The sequence below is a fragment of the Hylobates moloch genome, unplaced genomic scaffold (genome assembly GCF_009828535.3).
Source record: "Hylobates moloch isolate HMO894 unplaced genomic scaffold, HMol_V3 SCAFFOLD_4, whole genome shotgun sequence".
NCBI classification, from domain to species: domain Eukaryota; kingdom Metazoa; phylum Chordata; class Mammalia; order Primates; family Hylobatidae; genus Hylobates; species Hylobates moloch.
In genome coordinates this window covers 166,490,510-166,511,191 of record NW_026652279.1, presented here as the reverse complement: position 1 = coordinate 166,511,191, position 20,682 = coordinate 166,490,510, and the positions used below count along the sequence as shown (strand labels likewise).

Here is a 20,682-nt window from a genome sequence, read left to right as displayed (position 1 = left end):
GGTAACTGAAACAGAAGGAATGGCCACAGAGGTCTTGTAGGTTTGTGGCTTGTGCAGGTGTTTGCTGATAAAAGTTTAACAATAGGTTTTCATGGGTGGTCAGGGAAGGCCTTATTTGTAGCATTCGCCAATCTCCCTGATATAAATATTCCAACCATGGATGATTTACTCACAAGATGGAACTGAATTCTGACCACAGCTGTCTGTTGCTGGCTGGTGTGAGTCAGCTCCAGAACCTCAGGAGTCTAGTGGCTTAATGCTGAAACTCAGTATTTAAAGTTGTTGCCTTTTGTTCACCTATACGGAAGTAAAGTACGGGTTTGCGAAAAGTTTGAGTTAGTTTAGTTAGTATTTGTAAGAACGAGTTTAAAAGAAAATAATGGAAATGGCTCGTGGGTCGCATAATTGAGACTATGAAGAGTGGTTGAATAAGTTGCTGTGTTTTATCCTGGAGAGGAGGGAGCTGGAGAGTGATTTAATAATCTTCATATTTATGGAGGGTTTTTTTTGACAGAAGATGGTTCCCAGTTACTTTCCATCCCTAAGTTTCAAATCAAGATAAATCTAGCCTTAAGTATTCCCCATTCCTATCCAATAATTATCGCTTTAAAAATATTTTAGAAAAAAATGTACTGCATAAAGAATGCTTTCTTAGATTGGTTATCAGTTGATCCAGTTTCTACACTTTAAATCCTGCTGGCCTTTTACACTATATGTAAGATTAGGCAATAAAGATAGGGAAGGTTCAAGGGAAAACTTCTGAGGCCAAGTAATCCAATAGGAATCCAATAGCAATATGGGAAGGCAGGAACTATTTTACCCAATAACTCTAGCTAGAAATTTCTGCAATCCCCAACGATTCCTGCTTCCTCACATGTCATTCATCACACTGCTTCATGAATTCTAACTCCAGAAGTCCTCTTGAATTTTTCCCAGCCTGTCCTCTCAAATCACTAGTCTACTGCAAGCTATTCTTTATACTAATGCAATCTGTTCTTATTCCACTTTAAATATAAACAGAGTAGAGAATTGTTGACCAGATGAATAAAAAGTTGGCCACCAATTTGACATTATCCCCCTAACTAACATTATCTTAAAGTATGCTTCTCAGGAGGGTATTTTAAGTCATTTGAAGTTCTAAACGCAAGACCGAATATCTTCTGCACGTGTTTTCATTGGTTCAGTATGAAAGATTATACTATTTCCACCATGTTACCAAATGTGATTGGCATTGTGTTACAATGCTCTTAGGTTTAATCACTCTGAATCCTTTGCCTAAAATGTAGATTTTTTTTTTTGCTATAAAAAAGACATTAGAGTCTATGCCAAAATTTGCAATTCTTCTATAAAATTATTTTTTGTCTAAATCTTGAAAATAACTTAAAATCACTAAATGTTCAGGGAAATCTCTAGTGAGAAAAATAAAATTTATAGCTCACAGGCTAGATTGAACAGACAACCATCTGTTCAACTTAAAACATTTGTCTCAAATAACATAATAACTCACAAATGATGATGGATTAGGTAACTTCATTTCATATTTATTAATTTATTAACTCTACTCTTTTTAAAGCCATCAATTTGCATGAAGCTTATGAGTGAGAGATATACAAAAAAACTTAATATTTGATGATCTCCTAATATGTGCTAGGTGCTTTATATGTATGCCATTTTAACAAATATTTAAGTCAGATACTATGTCTTTTTTCAGATAAAGAAGTTGAGACTTAAGGTAAATAATTTACTTATAGTAACAAAAATGAAGTATGCTTATACATCTGAATCTACTGATGGCTTCAAAATCCTTTTCTATGATGAAATGTACCTTCTTGTAGGGGAGTATAACATGGAAATAAGGCAGGTAGTTTTTGCTTTCCAAATTTTTAGTATAGATGAAGAAAAAGACATTCTCAATTATCAATACTGTTTAAAAACAATGTCTTTGATTTAGTATATGGTAAATATTAAATATGTGGTAATGAAAATAAGTATATTTTTAGAGTTCAAAGGGGAGGAAAATATCCTTTGTAAGCTGGGGCATTTTCAATATTCAATTTTATTTATTTTTTATAATGAAATAGCACTCTAACCATCCATCTATCCACCAATTCATCCATCTATCTACCTGTCCATCTATTCATCCATCCAAACATCTATGTATCCATCCATTCACACATCCATTATTTCATCCTGCATTCATACATCAATAACTACTCTCTAAGGAAGAAGAAAAATTTATTCAAGATTCTATGTAGATGGAAGTGTTTTGATACTAAAATGTGGATGTTTGTAATTTTATTATTGCCATTTCCTTTCCAAATGTATGCCAATCACACATTTTTCTAAGACTTATACATTACCTTTGAAATGCTTCCTCTTGGAAATGATGCACATCACTTCTCACTGACATTTTATTGGCCAAAGCACATCACACAGTCATGCCTGAGCCTATCCTCAGGAAGACAAGGAAGAATAATTTACCCATTTGACCAGGAAACACAGGAGATCCAGAAATATTGGTGAACACTGGTAATGTCCATCAAGCTGAAAAAATGTGGTATAAATATTTAAGACACAAAGAGGTATTTACCATGATAAAACATATTCAAGACACAAAGGTTTTTACTAAGAGCAAAAACATAAACTTTGTCTTAGTCAGTTCTGTCTACTCTAACAGGATACCATAGACTGGGTGGCTTTAACAACAGACATTTATTTCTCAGCCAGTTCTGATGGCTGGAAGTCTGAGATCAGGGTGACAGCTTCTGTTGAGGACCATCCTTCTGGCTGCACACTGCCGACTTCTCCTCGTATGCTTAAGTGGCAGACAGCAGAGACTTCCTGGAGTGACAAGGGCTCCAATCCCATTCACCAGGGCTCCGCCTCATGAGCTAATCACCCAAAGTCTCCACCTCCTAATAACAACACATTGAGGATTAGAATTTCAAAATATGAATTTCGGGGCACACAAATATTTAGTCCATAACAGCCTTGGAGGTAAAATTCTAAGTAGCAGAACTCTTCATCTTTTCTAAAACTAACACTAGTAGAAAACATAATCTTTCATTCAACACTTAGAGTCTGTCTTGGAGAGCAGGAACAGATGTATTATATTACATGTGCACACATACACACACACACACAAACATTTGTTTGTGTGTGCATATGTGGATATCTATATATCATATATACACTGCATCTAGCACAATAGGTAATGGCTATGTCAGGGCACATTTATTATAGTTTTCTCTCTAACTCATAAGGGAGAGTTTTTTAATCAGCTGGTAATATCATATATTTCAGTTTTTTCTTGCAAATAAGAGTGGAATAGAAAGATTTTCACTGTTGAGAATTGTGCCCTTAAGTGTTAACAATATTCACAAGTGTTTAAAGAAATAATTAGGCTCATTTCATTCTATCATACTTGTACTATATTTATAACATGACCTTTGTTCTATTTATATATACAAGTAGTATATTCTAATAGGAATTTTTTTGTGAAGAAGAAACACTTGATAATATCCTAATTCCCTAACAGAATTATACAATAGTTCCTCAATGACCTTACCTTGGGAAAAAATTAAATGAAAGACACCTGCATTAGAGATCAATTTCCTGATGTTCAGTTTATATTCATCATGCTAAGCTATCCAAGGACACCTTTCTTGTCCTATCATTTGATGGAAATGATTTCCATGTGTTTTATGATTCAACTCCATTCTGCCTTAGACAATACAGTGACTTCAAACATTTCAACTCTACAGTTGGCTGGCTGACTATGCCTTATAAAAATTGCCTTTTTTTTTTTTTTGGTTCAGAGTATTCTATATTTTATTTAAGAAGTGGAAAACAAATTTTGGGCCAGAACAGCAGCATACACATTACAGAGTGATTTCACATTTCAGTATTATTTACAAATGTGACATCAAACATTAGTGGTTTTATTTCATTTTTATATCATAGGCATTCTAAATACGATGTGACAATGTTAACTCTGAATTTCCTTCTTTTTGTCGGTTTAACTCAGATCTTTGCTATGCAGTTCTGAATACTGCCATGCTTTCAACTTTTCAACAAGAAACAGGTGGTTAATACATACATGTAACTCTACAACTTGATCTTAGCATTTCATGCAATACTTTGGTAATGCCTAAATATTATGTTCGTAGTTGTCCAGAGCATCTTATTTTCACTTTTTCAATTCCATCAAAGAATACATTAATAGAAAATTAACCAAAATTGAATAAGAATAAAACCTCACTTCCTTAATCTATCCTCTTATAAAAAATATTTTCAGTATTTATATTTATGTGATACCAGCCGCATCTGGGTTCATCAAGCACGTGTTTCCAGCATACTTTGAGATGCATCGTTCCTTGACGCACCTCAATTTGTACTGGAATCATTAATGCATAATCTGAAGTTGTGGTTATTGAGATTTTTCTCTCAATAATGGGATTCAAATGCTGCCCTGTTTGATCTACATTAACTGTTTGGAATTCCAGAATATTGACTGGCACTTCAGAAGTCACCGAAGTATCCTGTAGCCTTCAGAGGGTAAATTTCAGTCATGTGGGGAGGATTTTTTTGGCAAAGAACATTTTGCACTCTGAGTCATCACACACATTCTCACAAGTTTTTAAGTCCGGGTCATTCTCAATTCCACCACTTGTAGGTAAACTGGAGATGATTTTAAAGGTAATGTCAGCCTCAGAAACAGTGAAATATGCTGAAGATATGGACACAGGCACAGAGTCTGCGTCATCTTAGTCCCAAACTCTCACATTAGTGAATTGTTCCAACAATGACATAATGAATTATATTTAACTCTTCCTGCTGCCCATGTTTTGTCATCAGTCGGAGCTGGTGAGAGTTTTAATAAAGTGCTTAGCATCACCTGAGGGTAAATTTCTATTTCCCTTGGATTCCTTTGATCCTTCTCTGAACTTTGTGTAATGAGTGACCTTTCTATGTAGTTCAAATAGAGAATGTAGAGAAGTAAAGTGCTTCATGCAAGAGAGCATCACTGAAGTCAAAATGCAAGGCCAACATGAAAGAAGGGCAGAAAGGTTCCGGACACAAAGGGCAGGACACTGCCTGGACTGGCTAGTGTCGGGGTTTCAGCCAGAACCTTCCTTTAGCATTTGAAAACTATTGAGAAAACACAGTGATTCAGATCAATATATACCAGTTTTGTTACAGATGTTGAAGAATGCGGCTCACTACTGTGATCATACATTTGGGCTTCCCAACTTTTTCTCTTGAATTAAACATATTACTAAATTGGCAGGCTTTTTTCCTAACAACTGTGAAGTGCTAGTCTTTAGAAGTTTTCAGCATCCAGCAGCAAATAACATGCATGTCCAACGGCGAGGATGGCTCCAAAAAAGAGAGAAACCCAAATGAAACTGAGTCAAGCATTATTTTTTCTTTAAGCAGAGGAAGATCGCTCTTATCACAGGAAATTGTGAGCGGGGTACAAGAAGCTGCACGTGCCTAGGAGGTGAGAGTTCTGTCTACTCCAAGGAAAAATGAGAAGTGTTGAACAAGCAGCACTCCCAGAAAATAACACATCGTAGTAGACGCCCGTTACGGTTTCTCCATGTATTAAATTGGTTTATAACATTGTCTTTTTGTTTGTCTCTTTTGAGTTTATAAGTTTCCATCAATATTTTATTTCCTTTACTTATTTTGGGTTTAATTTGTGCTTTTTTCTATCTTTAAGATAAAAGCATAGATGATAACTGATTTTAGACTTTGCTTATTTTCTAATATAGGCATTTAAAGATACAAGTTTCCTCTTACAACTGATTTAGCTGCATTCTTCAAATTTTACCTTTCAAAATTTTATAGGGCTTATTTTTATTATTGTTCAATTTGAAATATTTCCTAATTTCCCTTGTCAGTGCCACTTTTACGTACAGATTATTTAAAATTATGTTGCTTCCCAAATATTTGGGAATTTTTACAGATATACTATTGTTTGTGATTTCTAATAGAATACCATTATAGTCAGAGAAAAATGTCATGTATTATTTCAATCCTTTAAAAATTTATCACAACTTGTTTTATGGTTGAGATGGTGATCTACCTGAGGGAATGTTTTATATGCATAGAACAGATAAAGTGTATTCTTCAATTGTTGAATATGATGTTCTATATGTGTCATTTAGACTAATATTGATATTGTTGTTCAAGTCTTCTAGATCCTTAGTAATTTTTTATCTATTAGTTATATTAATTGCTGAAAAAGCATGTTTAATGTCTGACTGTGATTGGAGTCTTTTCTGTAATTCTCCTTCGGTTCTTTAAATTGTTACATTTATGTAGTTTAAAGCTTTGTGATTATATTTATCCACATATTTAATTAGAAATTTTTGTTGTTTTAAAAATATTTACCCGTTCTGGGGCTTTTTCTTCCTTCCAACCTGGTATTTTTCCTCTTGAGCCTGAAGAAGTTACCTCAGCATGTTTTATAGAACAGATCTGCTCCAGATGATTCAGATTTTTCTGGTGAACATATAAAAATATACAGAAATGCTTTTAAGGCATTGTCTCAGGATATTTACTATCATGTTTGCAGTCTTTTATCTTTTACTATCTTTCAACTTTTTTTCTTTTTTTTTGAGATGGAGTCTCACTTTGTCACCCAGGCTGGAGTACAGTGGCATGATCTCCGCTCACTGCAAGCTCCATCTCCTGGGTTCATGCCATTCTCCTGCCTCAGCCTCCCGAGTAGCTGGGACTACAGGCACCCGCCACCACGCCCGGCTAATTTTTTTTTTTTGTATGATTAGTAGAGACGGGGTTTCACAGTGTTAGCCACGATGGTCTCGATCTCCTGACCTTGTGATCTGCCCGCCTTGGCCTCCCAAAGTGCCAGGATTACAGGCGTGAGCCACTGCACCCGGCCATCTTTCAACAATTTAAAGACATTTCATAGGCTTCTAATTTCATTCATCTTATGAGCACGATGTGTGTTTTTTATCTCCTCCAGCCTCTTTCAAGATTTTGTACTCATGTTTGGTTTTCATCACCACTTTGATGATTGTTTGCCTAGTTCTTGTTATATTTGAATTTACTTACTGTTTCTTATATATGTGAGTTGATATATTTCATCTGTTTTAGAAAATTGTCACCCACGTTCTCTTCAAAAATGTCTTCTACCTCATTATCTGTTCTCTTTTTACAAGACTCTTAACGTAAATGTATTTGATGGCATAATATTTTCTACACATCTCAGGTGGTTCTCCTTTTCTTTTTTATTTTATTTTTGAGTGGAGTCTTGCTCTGTCACCCAAGCTGGAGTGCAGTGGTGCGATCTTGGCTCACTGAAACCTCTGCCTCCTGGGTTCAAGTGATTCTCCTGCCTCAGCCTCACGAGTAGCTGGGACTACAGGTACCTGCCACCATGCCCAGCTAATTTTGTATTTTAATAGATATGGGGTTTCACCATGTTGGTCAGGCTGGTCTCGAACTCCTGACCTTAGATGATACACCCACCTTGGCCTGCCACAGTGCTGGGATTACAGGCACGGCTCTCCTTTCCTTCTTCTCTTCCTTATTTTTCTCCTTCTTGCTCTCCATCTCTCCCTCCCTCCTTTTTTTCTTATATTTCAATGTGGATAATTTCTACTGATCTATCTTCTTCTTTACTGATTCTTTCCTTTGGTATGCCAGTTTACTAATAGACTTGTTCAATTAATTCTCCATCTCAATATTTTATTTTTTTCTCTATTCTAGACATTTGGCTTTTTAGTTGTGTTTATTTCTCTGCTAAAATTCTTCATTTTTTTCAGAAAAATTGTCTAAAAATAGTGTTAAGATTATCTGACATACCTATTATATTTAATATAAAACTCTTCTCTGATAATTTCAACATCTATATTTGGAACTGCCTCTATTTCTCTTTCTTCTCTTGCCCATGTGCCATAGTTATGTTTATACATCCTATAATGTATATATATATATAGCTTCTTCATGTCTTGTAATTTTTTACGATCCCTTACATTTAACAGGGCATGAGATCTAAGCAAGGGAGAGCCTCGGATTTCTCTTTGGGCTTTATAACCCAGCTGCTGACTCCCTGAGTCCGGGCTTCCAGTGAATTCTCTTTGCTGTCTGGTTGCTCACCCAGCTTTTACACAACTCAGATTTCTATGCTTTGCTGCTCAGCTCTGAGCCTTTGGGCCTTGAGTGGACTCAGTGAAGCCCCCGGGAGCCTTGGAGGTGTTTCCCACTGCTGTCCTGCTCTACCCAGCTTTTGGCAACAGCTTTTTGGCTTAGAGGGTTTTCTCACGGCTCTCCTGAGCTGCTCCCAGCCTCAAGTCAGCTCTATAAGCCTCCATGGAGATATTTTTCAGATCCCCTACTGTGCCCCCAAACTTGGGTGCATTATGTCTATGTACTAAAGCAAAGGCCCCCTGGGACAGAGAGGTGGGTAGGTGCAGAGCTGCCTCTGATGGAGCTTCCTCAGGGACCTGAATCGTCACACTTCATAGGCTTTTAAAAATGTGTTGAAAATTGGACTTGCTTCTCACATCCCTTTGCTGGCAAATCCCTCCTCCTCTTCCCATCACTCCACCTAGCATCAGGGAAGCACCTCATTCCTCTCTCATAGGAAGAGATCATGACTTTCTAGATTTTCTTTCAGTTAGGCTTTTTTGCATCTCCGGCTCTTCATTGGCTCTTATAAACTGTGTTTTGTTATTGTTGTTTTCAAGTTATCCATCTTGTTCTCATTTGTAGTTCTCTTATGGCTTTCTAATTCCTAACCAGAAGTGGAAACTGCTAGCTATTGTTTATAACATGGTCCATTTGCAGTTTATAGGGGTGGTATATGAATCAAGTGTGGAAAGGGCCAGAAAAAAATTATAATGGCAGATGTTATGTTGTCTTAAGCCTTGCTTTGCCTTTGCCATGGAGGCTGTGTTGTTTTTAATCTTATTGTGCATGGTACCTTCTCATCAAACTAGTGTTTTGCCTTCCAGGGGTATCATCCATATAAATAAACTGCTGGAAGGCCAGGCGCCGTGGCTCACACATGTAATCTCAGCATTTTGGGAGGTGAGGCAGGCGGATCACTTGAGGTCAGGACTTCGAGATCAGCCTGGCCAACACGGTGAAACTCGTCTCTACTAAAAATACAAAAATGAGCCAGGTGTGGTGGCACACACCTGTAGTCTCAGCTACTCAGAAGGCTGAGGCTCGAGAATCACTTGAATCTGGGAGGTGGAGGTTGCGGTCAGCCAAGTTGCTCCACTGCACTTCAGCCTGGGCAACAAAGCCAAACTCCATCTCAAAAAATAAAAATGAATAAAAAAATAAAAATAAACTGCTGGAAGAAGTTTATCAGGTATCCTAAGACATGTACAAATACTAGTGTAAGACCCAACTGGAAATCTTTGTCTTATGTCGTCCACAGCTCCCCACCCACACCATGGATTTAAGAAAGTGTTTTAAGACATTTGTAGATCAAGCTATCTGGTTTTAAAACGTTTGTGGATCAAGCTATCTGTTTTTCAAGGAATTTATATTAAGATTGATTTTCAAATCCTGTGTGCTCTAGTCTAGGAGGATAATTATTTGTTAATGTAGATATTTCATAGAGACTTCAGGCAAACACATGAATGAGGAACAAGGAAACACCCAAAGAAAGCATATCAGTAGATATCCTAAATCAAATTGTTATTTTACCAAATAATTTGGTGATAGGATTAAATCCAATTTCTAAATAATTAGTTTTTCTGTTAAAGCTCTCTATATGAATTAGGAAAGCCTTCAGCTACATATAAAAGAAAATCTAACTCATAGAGTTTTAACAAATGATGAGCCTTTTCTGTTAAAGCTCTCTATATGAATTAGGAAAGCCTTCAGCTACATATAAAAGAAAATCTAACTCATAGAGTTTTAACAAATGATGAGTCTTTTCTTTTTTCCTTAAATTTCATGGAATCCTGTTGACATTGGATTAGCAACAATGGTGTCAAGGACTGAAAGCCAGTGATTGCTTTTGCTTTAGACTTCATGCCTACGTGCAAAACAAGAGGAGGGTAGGATAAAGCGTCATTCATTCTGCGTCATCAGGAAAGCAAAAAGCCTTCCTAGAAACCTCTCAGCAGTCATGTACTTAACACCTTTTTGGCAGGAACTGGGTCATGTGTCTGTGTCTAGGTGTGAGAGAGGGATGGAAGGTGGGAACATGGAGTTAGGCCAGTTGTATTTCATCTCTTGGGAATGGGGGGATTGATACTGGGTAGACAAAAATCAGTTGTTATCACTCTGCCTAAGTATTCCTCTGAAATATATTACTTGATTCTGGGACTTTATTTGAAAAGTTATTTGATATTCAATAGTTGTAATCAAATACAAAATATGTATGTTGCCTTTAGAAATGACAAATAGCAATTTAATAGCTAGAGTAATCTCATCTACATTTGACAGTAATATTGACTATTCTATTCTCATAAATCTTGTATCATTTTTGTTGTTATATTGTCATTAATTTAGGTAAGGGAAAGTAGAGTTTATTTCCCAGTCACAAATAGAAGTAACAGGTTGTTGTAAAATTATCAATGTTTCTTTCTTGAACCACCGCACCTTGAATTTTGATTCAAGAGTGGAAGTGTTGTTGACATCCATGGAACTTAGAAAAAATACCAATGCTAATCACATCACATCTAATACCAATGCTAACCACATCACATCTAAAATATAAGCACATTTCAAGTTTATGTGGATTTTAAATAATCTGTTTTCTTTGGCTTTTAGAAAAATTACCAAATAGCATATTGTATTAAGAATGAAATGTTCTTTAATCAGAATCAAATTACAATCTTATAGTAATAACACATAATTATATACATGCAATATTAACGTTTATGAGCATATTCTTTAGACAAAATATCCAAAGACATCAATGTTTTCATTATTAAAGAGTTACTTTCCGGTTCACTGAATAAATGCAAATATTAAGAATTTGGTTATATTAAGAATAAACTCTAAGATGTTTCTTTTACTTCAGATGAAAAGCATACAAAAATGGTAACTACATTTTGGTATGATGGTTTGAAAAATCTGGCATAATTTAAAAGCAACTTTCCATCTGGCTGGTACAGTAAGCAAGTGGAATTAGAAGAGTTGGTCTCTGTTTCTTGATGTGAATGATTGTGATTAGTCTGATTTCTTTGGTTTGCTTTTATTACTGTTTTCACTTCTTTTCTTGGTATATCTGTGTGGATATGCATACAGGATGACATTTCTATCACATTATGGCTTAACAAATAAAACAGAAAATATGTTTACTTTGGATGTATGTGTATTTTTGGAGACAGTATTTGTTGCCTACTCAACAGTGCTCTTTTTACTTCTTGGCAGCCTCCTCGGTATAACCATGCAATTATGGAAGATGACGTTACCAGCAGCCCTGGGGTAAGTCTCAGTCATCCGAAGCCAGTCTTGATAATCCCAGCAGACTAGCAAGGGAACACAACCTAGTTCTGTCAAGTGAAAAGTGAAGAGAGCTGTGCTGGGAGGCTTCTCAGAAAAGGTTTCTTTTGGCAAAAGAAAGAGAGAGAGGAACAGTTCTTTCTCTTCTGCTGGACAAGGTCATGTGTGTACGTAAGAACTGGAAGTTCTCATGCCCACTGAGCATGGGAAGAGTCCTGTCTAGGGTGACCTGGTGAGAACAGACAATTCTTAAACCACCTTACCTAGGAACTGCTGGTGATAAGACAGAATACATTTTTCTCACTGTTAAACTCTTTTTTATTATTTGTAGCTGGGTGCCTCCAAACCAATATAATTAGCCATATGTAAATATTCTGAAATCTATGTCAATACAAATAAAATTTAGGGTTGTTTTTCCAGTGATCAAAAATACAGTATCTCAAGCAATACTGTGTGTGTGTGTGTGTGATATTATTACATAATAATTGGAAGAAGTTTGATGTAGATCCTAGTGGTGATCTTATATGTTGAGTATTTGACTTTTTTTAGGATTTAATAATTGTCACAATAAATTTATATGGAGAGATATTTTAATTATAGAAACTCATTAGTTTGTCCATAATGTAAAAGTATTAAATTATATAGTTCTCTTGATAATGATATTTTGTAAGAGGTATTTTTAAGTTGTTAAGCATGAAGGAAAATAATGTTCTAAGTAATCAGTTTTATACAGGTTTATAGATATTTTTATTATTTGGTATTGTCATGTTGTTTCATGCCTCACAATAGCTGATTACAAATAGATTTTAGCCAATCACTCTCTTTATCCCAGAGGTTTAAGCAGATAAAGAATACAGAGAATGCTTGTAAAGCATTTTCTACCAATATATTAGGACCATTTCTGGATAAGTTCCTTGACTTCTTCTTTTAAGCATTTCTAAAATAACGTTTCCAAAAACCTCAAGCAAAACCACTTTAAAAAATCTGAATTCATATACTTTTACCTAATGTGGAAGATTGGGAGAGCAGTGACTTTAATATAATATTTTAATGTCTACGTGTGTACATCTGTAATTAATAAAATTAGTACAATTCATAACACATGGTCATTCTTAAGCGACAGAGTCATAGAAATGTAACAGCACATTAAAATCCTCTTCTAGTGGCCCCGAGCTGCACCTCATAAACTCTTGGGTAGCTCTTAACAAATGCAAATTAATGAGCATTAACCCAGGCATTGGAAGGCCCAGATAAATCACCACGCTCTTCAGGAATTCGTATGAACAATTCACAGCGCTATAATTTTTCCTAAATTAAGACTAGACTAATGTTGAGAGAGACAGAAAGAGAAACAAAATACAGGTGCACTCTCCTCTGCTCGTTATAGGGTTCTCTTCGACCTTGAGGAGACTGCTACTTGGGGACAGGTACTGATTCATTTTCTGACTCCTTTTGTCCTTGATTTTGACATAGCCTTGGTGTTGGGAAATTCCTCCCTCAAAGCCTCAATCTCTCATGCTCAAATTTAAACACATTTCCTTTTCTGTAATCAGTGAGTAAAGAGCAGCTGGTCACCATCTTCTACACACTAAACCTTTGAGCCTTTTCTTCAGAATAAATGATCCTACTTCTTAGAATCATAAAATTAGAAGGGGTTTTGAAGTCAGATCATCCTTTTTCTGCCTTTAGACAAGAGTACCCTTCCCTCTTACCATCCCATACAGATGAGCAAAACCATCCTATTTTTAAAAGAGATCAAGAGAAACTAATCAAAAGCCTCCAACAGTCACACATTCCTCTGATGAGCAACCCTTACTTTCAGGAAATCATCATCATTATCATCAAATAGCATTTTCCTAACACCCACATGTGCAAAATATGTTTGTGTATTCAGACCCTAAAGAGGGCCCGAGAGGCCCAGAAAAGGTTGGAAAAAAAAAAAGTGCAAAGGTACACAAACATCACCAGGCTCTTTGCAAGAAAGTCTGGTTCATTGCCGTAATAAATTATTTTTAAAAGACATTCCAGAAACTCCAGGGGATTTTCATTTTCGTTTAGGAAAATGATCTTATAATTAAAGAATATATCCATTCATTTTCTTTTGTTTAACTATTAGGACTTAGTAATGACTGTCAAACTCATGTCTAATGACCAAAGATTGAGAACATAAATATGCAGTGTATTAAATCTGAAACAAATCCGTACTAAGGTTTTAAAATTTGCGACACATATGATACTGAACCAGTTGTCTCTGTTACAAAGTGTGTGTGTATTGAGGGGAATTGTCTGTAAAAACGTTCAAAGCTCTCTTCTCTCCCATTCTGGCTCCTCCTTTATGCTTCTGGAGAACAGAGCTCAAAGGCTGCTCTCAAATGTTCAAAACTCCCCACCCATGGCTGGAAGGGCTCTATGTCCTTCAGCTTCACCTTCCAGTCAAGGAATTCCCAATTTCTGAGTATTACTGATTTTTGCTAGGTTTTAACTAAATAAAGCAATTTACTTGAAGGTAAGCCTTCCCTTAATTTGTAAATATTTGATAAAGGAAAAATTTGCCAGTCGAACATGCTGGTTGATGCGGTGGGGGGATTTTGACCTGGGTGGAGCTCCAGTCTGGCCTTCACCTTACCTTTAATTGCTCTGCCAGGGGATGCAACACAGAGTAAGGTCCCACGTCATCCGTTCACTCCTTCCTCTTTTTGGGTTTCTCAGCTCCTCCGTTGCTCACCTTCATGAGAAGTTCCCTGTAACTATGAAGGTTATACAAAGCTCAGAGGGTAGGAGCTGGCCCAGCACCTGCAGATCCTGAAGGGCCCCTAATCTACATACACCATTCACCCCAACAGGCTGGAAACAATTTGATACACAGGCTCAAAAGGTTGTTTTGATTGCTGTTGCTGTGAAGTTTTGATTTGGGCTCCTAAAGTAGAGGAGCTAGTTTGATATTTCATTGCATAATTCCTGTACTATGAGTAGTAGGTACTATCTAGCAAGACTTTACTGCAAACATAAAATATATTAATAGAACATACAATGGTATTGGCATACAGCTCTTTTTATTTTTTATTTTTTTCTAATAGATTTGTTTATTCTATTTCCTAAACGTATTGAAGACTTAAAATTTTCACTACCAATGAATAACATGCTCAAATATTTTAGGGAAATGGTAAAATGGTAAAATGCTCTATTAGTATTATTGAATATCTGTTATATTTGAAAGGAAAGAAAGTGACACTTGCTGCATTCATACACTATCACATTTAAACCTAATTACATTTCAAGACAAGAATATTTATTATCTTTTTTCCTATTAAAGACGTTGAACCTCCTTTACAATAAACTTAATTCAGATGTAAGCATCTCTAATTCCGGAGTACATATGTCAAAATTACATAAATAATTTGGTCTAAGAATCAACAAAACTAAATAAATGCTAGGTTTCTAGAATTTATCTAAACATCCTGATGATTGACTATTTATTGCTGATTTTCCTATTGTAATATGCAGAAGTTTCAATTTTAAGATATAATCATTATGTTCTCCTTATTTAATTTCATATTTCCACAGAGCTAATCTGTCATTAAATGTACCTAAATTCTTCGCCGTAGTCTTTTAAGATTTTTCAATGTTTATCTGTTCTCTGTATCAGTCTCCATCACTGTCTTCACTCTAAAAGCTGCACTTAATAGCGTACTTACCGAATTAGTAGTTTGGGAAGTAACGGTATAGTTACATGTAAATATTACTTCCCTCTGTGCCACAGACTGGGCTTTGATTACTTCGATTTCAATGTCCCAGCAGCATGCAGATTTTATAAATACCGTTTCTGATGCTTTCCATAAAGTTAGGGGCCAGGCCTGAGTTCAGGTCTCAAGGCTGACATTGTTAAAATCAGGACAGGTGGGTTCAAAAGCATAGGCGCCAGCTGCCCTACCTCTGTGGCACAGCCGCCATGGAGCCAGCCACAGGTCTGTTTCAGACTGCAAAGGAGGGGCTCTGAGTTCTGTTTGCTTTTGTGCTCTAGGAAGACATTGTAGGCCTCCGTAAACAAAAACAAAATGAAATCGAATTACAACTTCTTTTTAACCTATTTAGGACATAAAGGTTAAATATATATGTAGCTATGAAGAAATGCATGTTAAAAAGTGGTTTGAAATAAGACATGTGGAAGCAAAATTCATTTTTCCTTGTATAGATAAGTAGTATGTTTTTCATACCTCAATACGTCATAATCATTGTCCTTATCTATTAACTAAACCTCAATGAGAAAGATAAATTATTACATTGCAGAGTTATGAGACTTAAGACTTATTCAAAAAATTTTAAAGGGTATTCCTTGATGTAATACACTTCTATAAGGAATAGTACAGAATTTTATCTGAGATATTTTTATTAATCAATATTTTTGATTCATATGAATCATTATTTGGATCAGATTTTGATCCCGTAAATGTGAAGTATATTGAATAATTCAGAATTAGTTAGTTTCCATTTAATCAGTTCAATTCTTTTGAGTTCATGATTAGGCAATTTGGAAAAGACTATATAAAATAAGATTCTATTTCCTTTGAACTATGGAAGTATTCAAAAGAAACTGGTAAGTTCTTGAGTATAATTGTCCAAGTGAGTTCTGTAATCTATGAATATCTAGGAAGTTCTTGTCTTTGAGAATAAATGGTTTAAGTGAATTCTATTATCTATATTGTCATTTTGCTTGTATTTCAATTTTGTTATGTGCAAGTGGAAGCAATGGATGTACTCTTTGAAAACAGTTTCACAAATTAAGAACTTTAAACAAGCTTTTATCTTCTATTTAGGTCAATTTGTCTAAGTATGTGAGTAATTTTCATCCTCATCTTTTTATTTGTTATTTTGTCCAATCCTATTAATGAGCATAAATGGCTCCCCAAGTGTAAATATTTGAAGGGAAAGATTGGGTCATTGTAAATTCAGGTGGCATCCATAGTTGATGGTGGAATGACGGGAAGAAACTTTCCTCACTAAATGTCAATCAAATTCATCAGCATGATACTTTTACAGGTCTGCACAGCTGGAAAAAACAGTCAAGTCTGTTTCATTGTTATGTAAATGTATGCTGGTACTCAATGTAATCAACAACCTAGGCTAGAACCATCCTTGAAACAGATTAGATGATTGGATTCTTTTCAAGATAATTCTGAAACTGGAACCCTAGGTTCTTCTTAGGCACTTCTTAAATATTTATGGTTATCCAGTATAAGTAACACAGAAATTCTGTGGTCAGCTAGTATAATTTTTTTCAAGCAGTGTATGCTATTCTTATACCCACACCAACAAAATTGTATCTAAAACGTTGGTCTCTAACCTAGGAAAAATCTCAGGTAAGGTTTTACGATTCAGTGCCTTAGTCCCCTTAAGTCATTTCAGCCATAGCCTTAAAACCCTCCTTTAAAGGGATTTACCATCACCTCTTGTAAAAACTAGATTTGAGCAAGATGCATTTTATTAATCAAATCCATAAGGCAGTCAATACATTACTTCTTTTGGAATGAAAAAGGAAAAGTTATTTCACAAGCAGATGAAAACTACATATGTAACTCTACTTCCCTCGGTAGGCTCCAATACAGGTTTAATCCTGAATTTTCCCATTTTGAAAGGCTTGCCAAATCAGTTCTCAGACCTTTCATGAAACGTGTTGCTCAGAAGTGACATCAAATGCGATCCTAATTTTTGACAGATTCTTCTATACAGTGAGACATACCTGGCCTTCAAATTAGGGTAAACTAAAACTCACTGAAGAAGAATAGAAAGGTTACTCTTACAATTCTTGAGGATTTCAAAAATCAGTGATCCTACAGAAGGAGAAGAGGCCATTTATCATTATAGCCTTTTTGATGTCAAAGAAAAAAAAGAAAAAAGAAACAGAAAAACATATGCCTTTAACATAACAGCTGATATTAGTAGCTTTAGAATTTACAAAGCGCTTTACCGTTCCATTATTTTAATTAACACTCATAATGTTGTTGTGCAGCCAGTCTTAACATTTGTATTACAATTATTTCATTTGAAAGCTGAGGACAGGAGGGTCGAATAACTTGTATTATTTCCCAAAGTCTTACAGCTGATAAGTGATGGTTCTAGGAGTCTATCTCCAAAAGATTGAGCATGAAATCTGATTTTTTTTTTCCATTCCATTGAAGTGTGTATTTACTAACTGGGTATATAATTATGAATTGAAGACTAACCTTTTTTTAAATTAGTGCAATCAGACTATATCCAGAATATTTCTAGAAATGATTTTTAAGTGATTGATGAGCAAAATGAAGAGTAAAATATAATTTGTTTACTTAAAACAAATGCAAACCCTCTGAGTTAAAATTTTCTCAGTAATCATGTAGTTCAAACAATATTTTCCAAGACGATTTGAACTTAGATACAATTCCTGAATTTAGGCATATATACATTAGGGTTTCTTAATCTTGGCATCATTGGCTTTTAGGTGGAATAATTATTTGTTTTAGGAAGCTGTCCTGTGCATTGTAGGATTTGGGGCATCCTGTCCTCTACTTACCAGCTGCTAATAGTACTCCTGGTTGTGACAACCCCAAATATCTTTAGAAATTGCCAAATCATACTTAGGTGAGAATCAATGGTCTATATTAATTTAACTGCAAAGACAAGTGCTGTTTCTCAATATTATATTGGACAATTATAAAGATTTACCATAAATTAGCAGAGGCATTAATCTTTTAATGATAGTATTGTAGTGGACATACTGGTACACGACATAGCTGTCTAAGCTAATTATGTATCTACAGTAGACCAAAACTGACACATTCCAGGCATCCCTTCTAATCTTCCTTTGACTCCTCTTATCTAGAGTGAAAATTTTCTTTAGCTTATTTTTCATCCTCCCAGCATATCTTTACTGGGAGAAAATTGGTCTTTCAGATTTTTGCACATCTTGCAAGTCAGGCACTGACCACCTTTTTGTTCTCGATTCTCTTTTGAGGATGTTTATATAGCAAACATCCTTGGAAACGAAGAATCATTTCTCCCTGTGGAACAGGGTGCAAACATACTCCCCATTATAAAACATTCAGGTTCCCTAAGTTCAGGTTCCTCTTCCCCTGTAAATTCCCTTGCCCCTTGTAAATTATGGTTTCACATGATCCTCTTTGTGTTGCCGTGTGGGAACAAAATGTTGATACTCTGGATACTGCTGTTACTAAACTTTTCTTGATCTCTGTCCCAGGAGTCTTCTCATTGCCTCCTACTAGAATTCACATATCCATATTAAGATACATTTTTTGTTTTGCCAGAAAGGCAAAATCCCCAGTCCTTCTCATTACTATATATATATATATATATATATATTTTTTTTTTTTTTTTTTTGACGCAGCCTCACCGCTCTGTCACTCGGGCTGGAGTGCAATCTTGGCTCACTGCAACTTCTGCCTCCTGAGTTCAAGCCATTCCTCTGCCTCAGCCTCCCAAGTAGCTGGGATTACAGGCATGCACCACCACGCCCGGCTAATTTTTGTATTTTTAGTAGAGATGGAGTTTCACCATGTTAGACAGGCTGGTCTCGAACTACTGACCTTGAAAATCTGTCCTTTCACATGATTGACAAATTACATGCTATTTATGCCCCAAAATGCTAACTTCTACATAAATCATTTTAGTATACCCTTATAGATTATATCACATGAAATTTCTTTTTGCACCCATTGAAAGATTATACCTGAGGATGTCATCCACTCTATCACTTATTGTTTCCTCTTTATATAAGCATATTGTCATTTTAAAGGAAAGCTGATTTTTACCTAAACAACAGTTTCATTTCTTTATAGACATCACACAAGTTGCGAGTAACTGCATTTGCATCCTGCCTATCTCTTTTAGGAAAGGAAGGCTTCCTTTTTTAAGCCAACCTCTAGCAGCTGCATAATATCATGGATAATAATGTTGGGTGTTAACCTTACCACTGATATATTACCTTTCTACTTTTAAATAATTGGATATCTGAGGAAATGGAAATAAGATATGTATTAAATATATGTGTATATATATATATATATTCAAGTATGTATAGTTTCATGCCAACCTCCATATTCTATATATAAATATATATTACATATTATATTTTGAATATATATATATATATACATATGTGCGCCAACATCTTAAAAAGTTTACATAGAGAGACGTCTTGGAATAAGTTGTTATTATTAGTGGAATGGGGGGAAGAATCACATGAGCAATCTCGGTAGCAATAGATCTACCTACATCTAGAAGAGCACGTGATCTTTGGTGTTTTTCATTGAGTATCCCGGGTTAGTAGATAACTTATTGACACAGGGATCCTCAGGGAGGAAAGTGATTGTGACCCCAACACAAAGCTTGGGAAAGTGATGGAATGGACTAGAATGGCAGTCGACAAACTATTCTGAGAGTACCACTCCAGGAGCATTTAGAGAATTCACAAGGACGGTAACATTAATAACAAGGGTGGCTTGATACTAGTTTTCAACACAAGCTCTGACCATCCTAAGAAAAGGCTTTTTCTGGCCAAAGTGTTGCTTACTCTGGAAATCCCTAAGCACTGGCCATTCTGGCATGAAGTCTTTCTTTGGGAAAACATGCGCAAATGATTGAATATAAACTCAAAGAATTTTAATTGTTGAGCCCAAGTGTAGAGTGACTTCACTCTTCTCTGGGGACTGAAGTGGAAAGACCAAGTGTTCTTCAGGATGTGTGGACTCCATGTTCCACAACGTTATGTGGCAGCATCAGAAGCCACTGCCCCAGTTGGTGAAAACCACCCTCTCCACCTTCTCCACTCTTTCTATTTTAAGGATGACTGATTCCCATACACTGAATTGACCCTGGAATTGATGGACATTGTGGTTTTTGTTTGCTTTTGTTCGGTTGGTTGGTTAGTTGTTTGAGGGAAGTGAGGGGAAATGGTAATAATATCGGATGGGGAGAATAAATTGATGAAAATTTCTTAAAATGGGCCGGGCATGGTGGCTCACACCTGTAATCCCATCACTTTGGGAGGCCGAGGTGGGTGGATCACCTGAGATCAGGAGTTCAAGACCAGCCTGGCCAACATAGTGAAACCCAGCCTCTACTAAAAATACAAAAAACTAGCGGGGCGTGGTGGCGGGTGCCTGTAATCCTAGCTGCTAGGGAGGCTGAGGCAAGAGAATTGCTTGAACCTGGGAAGCAGAGGTTGCAGTGAGCTGAGGTCGC

General features: G+C 36.0%; 1 long non-coding RNA gene across 2 annotated transcripts in view; it reads left to right on the top strand.

Annotated features, from left to right (window-relative positions):
• Positions 1–20,682, top strand: part of LOC131383182 (uncharacterized) — a 156,656-nt gene that overhangs the window by 44,318 nt on the left and 91,656 nt on the right. For both annotated transcript variants that reach the window (XR_009212998.1, XR_009212997.1), the window contains exon 3: positions 11,377–11,430. This is a non-coding gene — a long non-coding RNA (uncharacterized LOC131383182). The remainder of the gene's footprint in view (positions 1–11,376; positions 11,431–20,682) is intronic.